This window comes from Triticum aestivum, chromosome 7D (assembly GCF_018294505.1).
Source record: "Triticum aestivum cultivar Chinese Spring chromosome 7D, IWGSC CS RefSeq v2.1, whole genome shotgun sequence".
Taxonomy (NCBI): Eukaryota; Viridiplantae; Streptophyta; class Magnoliopsida; order Poales; family Poaceae; genus Triticum; species Triticum aestivum.
Window position 1 is genome coordinate 174,640,168 of NC_057814.1, and position 5,807 is coordinate 174,645,974.

Here is a 5,807-nt window from a genome sequence, read left to right on the forward strand (position 1 = left end):
GCCGCCCTTCGCCGCCCTCGCCGGCCGCCGCGCCCAAGCCGGCGAGCTCCGCCGGCGCTGCCGCGGCCCGCTCCCCGCGGGGCCCCGCTCCTCCTCGCCGCGTTCCCCGCCGTCGGCGCCTCCTCCCCGCTCCTCCTCGCCGCTCTCCTCTTCCCCTCCGTCTCCGGCAACTCCGGCGACGAGCTCAGCCCGAGCCCGAGTCCGGCGAGCTCGGCCCGATCCAGATCCGTCGGAGGTTGACTTCTTCCCTTCCCCGTTTTCTTCCAAGTCCCGTAATCTTTTACAGTACATGCTCATGTTCATCTTGGCATAACTCTCTGCATATAGCTCCATTTCATGCATGTAATATATCGAAATGTTCGTCTCTAGATGCTCTTCATTTTGTTCCATTGCATCATGTTCATTTGGGTACATCTTGATGCCCAAATCTCTGGTGCAAGAGTGCTAGTTGCTGTTATCTGCTGTTACTTATCAGAACTTGAGGATTTGTTATTTTTGTTGCATTTAATCTGTGCATCTTATGGGCATGAGCTCTACATGTGTTTTGTTGTATGCCATGCCATATTTACAGAGGTGTATTCCATGTATTTTTGTGATATCTGTGGTGATGAGCACAAGCATGCAAACTAGGCCTCGTAATGTTTCTGATTTTAGGGACAGTGATTTCTCCGAGTCTGTGACTGCTGTTATTTTGTTGCTATGTATCCATGTGGCTACAGAGAGATCCATGCTTATTTTGGTGATGTTCAGTAAGGATGTTTTGTAGATATTGTTGTAATTGATCCATTCATGCCCTTTTTTGAAATTAAGGAGTGTCATAGCATGACTCAATCTTGCTCTACTTTTGCTATAAAATATTTCTGGCAGCTTGTTAACATGATATTCAATTTTGCCAAGCTTGTTGTAGTTGTTTCCTACATGCTATGTACTTGCTCTTGCCATGTATAGCTTCATAAACATGCCATCTTGCTTTAGGTATACTTGTTTTGTCATGCATTGCCTTGTGGTGAGTGCATCAAGCTCACAAAGATGCCCTCATAATGTCTGTTTCTGCCATGCTCTGTTTACTGCCAAGTCTGAAACCTGTTAATGAAACTTGCTATGTTTACATGGTTGCCATCATATCTTCTGGTCCTTTTTGGCTTATGGTCATTAAGGGACGTTTGTCATATGCATTTAGTAGAATACTGCTATGCGTTGTTTTGTCATGTTAAGTTCCTGTAGCATGTTGATTTCGTGCTCTAAACATTGCTACCTGATGCTGTTTCAGGCATGTCCAGTAATTTCACCAAGTCTGTGAACCTGTTATCTTTTGCACTTTTGCGATGCTTGTTTGAACCTGTTAAGTTGTGATCTAGCCGTAGCTCAGTGTTCATCTTTTGTCAAGCATATCCTTTATATTACTGCCATATGCTTTGTTGCTATGTTGGGGTGTTGTAGCATTGTTACTTGTTGCATTCTAAGTGCTATCATGCTGTTAATCGCAGATTCGTGTCATTCTTGTTTTGCTTGCCATTTGCAAACCGTGCATCCGTTTCCGGTGATCTTTATATCGATTTCGACCGAAATCATCTCATCTTTCCAGTGGCATGCTTGGTTTGCCAAGTTACTGCCTTGTTCATCATTTTTCTTCCGGAGCACGCATATGCATCGATTATCATATCTTGCATATCATTCATGTATTGCATCATGTTGTTTGTGCATTTTCCCATGATTGATTGTGGTTCCGTTGCTTGTGTTCTTGTGTTGGGTAGAGCCGGGAGACGAGTTCATGAACGAGGAACCTGTTGAGTACGCTTACGAGGATCAAGCTTTCGACAACTTTGAGAACCTTGCAGGCAAGATGACCATACCCTCGAAATCACTTCTATCTTTGCTTTGCTAGTTGTTCGTTCTATTGCCATGCTGCGCTACCTACCACTTGCTATATCATGCCTCCCATATTTTCCATGTCAAGCCTCTAACCATCCTTTCCTAGCAAACCGTTGTTTGGCTAAGTTACCGCTTTTGCTCAGCCTTTCTTATAGCATTGCTACTTGCAGGTGAAGTTGAAGTTGGTTCCATGTTGGAACATGGATATGTTGGGATATCACAATATCTCTTATTATTTTAATGCATCTATATATTTGGTAAAGGGTGGAAGGCTCGGCCTTATGCCGTGTTTTGTTCCACTCTTCCCGCCCTAGTTTCCGTCATACCGGTATTATGTTCCTTGAGTTTGCGTTCCTTACGCGGTTGGGTGATTTATGGGACCCCCTTGATAGTACGCCTTGAATAAAACTCCTCCAGCAAGTCCCAACCTTGGTTTTACCATTTGCCACCTAAGCCTTTTCCCCCGGGTTTTCGCGAGCCCGAGGGTCATCTTTATTTTAACCCCCGGGCCAGTGCTCCTCCGAGTGTTGGTCCAAACTAGAGCACCGTGCGGGACCGTCCCTTGGCAACTTGGGTTACGTTGGTACCTGTACGCTTAGCTTATCCGGTGTGCCCTGAGAACGAGGTATGTGCAGCTCCTATCGTGATTTGTCGGCACAACGGGTGGTCTTGCTGGTCTTGTTTTACCATTGTCGAAATGTCTTGTAAACCGGGATTCCGAGACTGATCGTGTCTTTCCGAGAGAAGGTTAATCCTTCGTTGACCGTGAGAGCTTATAATGGGCTAAGTTGGGACACCCCTGCAGGGTATTATCTTTCGAAAGCCGTGCCCGCGGTTATGAGGCAGATGGGAATTTGTTAATGTCCGGTTGTAGAAAACTTGTCACTTGACTTAATTTAAATTCATCAACTGTGTGTGTAGCCGTGATAGTCTCTTCTCGGCGGAGTCCGGGAAGTGAACACGGTTTGAGTTATGTGTGAACGTAAGTAGTTTCAGGATCACTTCTTGATCATTTCTAGCTTCGCGACCGTTGCGTTGCTTCTCTTCTCGCTCTTATTTGCGTATGTTAGCCACCATATATGCTTAGAGCTTGCTGCAGCTCCACCTCATTACACCATCCTTTCCTATAAGCTTAAATAGTCTTGATCTCGCGGGTGTGAGATTGCTGAGTCCTCGTGACTCACAGATTCTACCAAAACAGTTGCAGGTGCCGACGATGCCAGCGCAGATGATGAGATCGACCTCAAGTGGGAGTTCGATGAGGAACGTGGTCGTTACTATGTGACTTTTCCTGATGATCAGTAGTGGAGCCCAGTTGGGACGATCGGGGATCTAGCATTTGGGGTTATTTTATTTTCATTTGGATTTTGACCGTAGTCGGTCTATGTGTGGATTTTGGATGATGTATGAATTATATTTATGTATTGTGTGAAGTGGCGATTGTAAGCCAACTCTCGTTATCCCATTCTTGTTCATTACATGGGATTGTGTGAAGATGACCCTTCTTGCGACAAAGCCACAATGCGGTTATGCCTCTAAGTCGTGCCTCGACACGTGGGAGATATAGCCACATCGTGGGCGTTACAAGTTGGTAATCAGAGCCATCCCCGACTTAGGAGCCCCCTGCTTGATCGAATCGCTGGCGTTGTTGAGTCTAAAACAAAAATGTTTTGAGTCTTAGGATTATATATATCGGAGAGTAGGATTCTTTTTACTCCTTAGTCCCTTCGTCGCTCTGGTGAGGCCTCCTGATGTAGAAGTTTTTGACTCTTCTCTCCTCAAATTTCACTAAAAATATTTTTTAGGATCACGCGGGTATCTTGGAATCGTTCCGATGGTTTTGTGACGAGAACATTGTTCTTGGTGCCTCCTGTCATTTAGGGGTTGTGGCAGTGTCCCGGGGAGTTGAGCTCCGAGGTGTTGTCGTCACAATTTTATCGTTGCAGTTCTGGAATACCTGAGTTTCGCCGACATCGAAATTTCTTTTATGAAGTTGTTGGTGAGATCACCTCGACGCCACCCAGTACTGGGGCGGGAGTTCGGGAGTATTGCCATAACTCATATAACGGATGTTTTTCGAAGGTTGAGGTACACGATTTCCGAAGGTTTCTTGGTTATGTGTTGACGGATGGATACAGCTGGATCTAGGGATTGCTAGTTTGGGTGATATATTTTGTGTCCCCTGTATCCCCAACACCTGATTGCATAACCAGAAAGTTTCGGGAGTTTATAAGTGGGAATTCAAGTAGCTCCTAGGATATCTTTCCGACAGACGCATGATATGAGATTGGGGTTCGACGTCTAGTGGTCCGCCTTTCCACGGTTGGTTTTACAGTGGTCTCGTAGTGTCTTAAAGAGTCCTTGGCTATGCCGACTCGGGGACGCTTCGTATGTCATGTGCACAGCCTTGTACATGATGGTGTTGTACGATCGAGCCCGTGTGGGCCCCACCACGAAAACTTCGGACGAAATCTCTATCATATGTTTGTTCTGGCTTATTCTGCAAGCCAATACTTTGTTTTGTTTTGAATTGTGGTATTCGACTTGCTTCGAAGTCAAATGTTGATTCTATACCTTTTTTCTAAGTGGCTTCCCAACTTAATGGAAGTGTGATGATTTACTATGGAATTCATAGGTTCATCCTCGTTCGAATGTTTATTGTGAAGACTATATGTTGCAATTTCTATTCGTTGATTCAACTTGACTATTTGTCTATCAAGATGCTAATGGATGTCACCCTCTTCAGGATGGCTCCGCCAACGCGTCAGAATCCGGAACGCAATGATGGGAGTCAGGCGAACCCTCCGCCACCACCTCCGCCTCCGGAGGCATGGCAAGCTATCATGGCAGCCACCAACGCCAATGCTCAGATGATTCTGCAACTCTTGCAAGAACGCACCCAAGGGCAAGGCAATCAAGGAATCAAGGTCAAGGCAACAATCAGTCTCACTTCGCTACCCTCAACCATTTCCTCGCAAATCAGCCCAGATCTTTCAGCTACTGTGCCGAGGCCACAGATGCCGATGATTGGCTCGTGGACATCAACAAGCATTTTGAATGTAGCAATGTCAGGCCTGAGGACTATGTCAAGTTCGCTTCTTTTCAGCTCAAGGACCAAGCTATTGATTGGTATCAACAATACAAAGATTCCAGAGGAGGTCGTGTGATCACTTGGACTGACTTCTGTCGGGACATCAAAGCGCTCCACATTCCACAAAGTGTTGTTGAGAGCAAGCGTGAGGAGTTCCGCAATCTCAAGCAAGGCAACATGTCTGTGTATCAATTCAACATCCAGTTTCAGAAACTTGCTCGCTTCACTAAACAAGACGTTCGTGATGAGAAGAGCATGATCCGGAGTTCCGAATATCCGGAGTTCCTTCAGTCCTAGATCTCGGGACGAGATCCTCTCGTAGTGGTGGAGTGTTGTAACACCCCGCATGTAACTTGCCATATTTCCGACTCTTGCCATTTTCGGCTATGTGTTATGATTTTCCCTCCGTTGTCGGGTTTTGTCTTTCGTTTTGTATTTTGTCATGTCATGCATTTTCATATCATGTCATCATGTGCATTGCATTCACATACGTGTTCGTCTCATGCATCCGAGCATTTTCCCCGTTGTCCGTTTTCCAATCCGGCGCTCCTATCTCCTCCGGTGCACCCCTCTTGTTTTCTTTCGTGTGCGTGTGTCAAACTTTCTCGGAATGGACCGAGGCTTGTGAAGTGGCCTTAATATACCACCCGGAGACTACCGGTCAAGTTTCGTTCCATTTGGAGGTCGTTTGGTACTCCATCGGTTAACCAGGCATCCGCAAAGTCCATTTGAGTGTCCAGCAAAAACCCCCTCAAAAGCCAGCCCAAAACCCACCAAACTCTCTTCCATGCTCTAGGTCGTTCGATCACGATCGTGTGGGCGAAAACCGCACCTCATTTGGAGC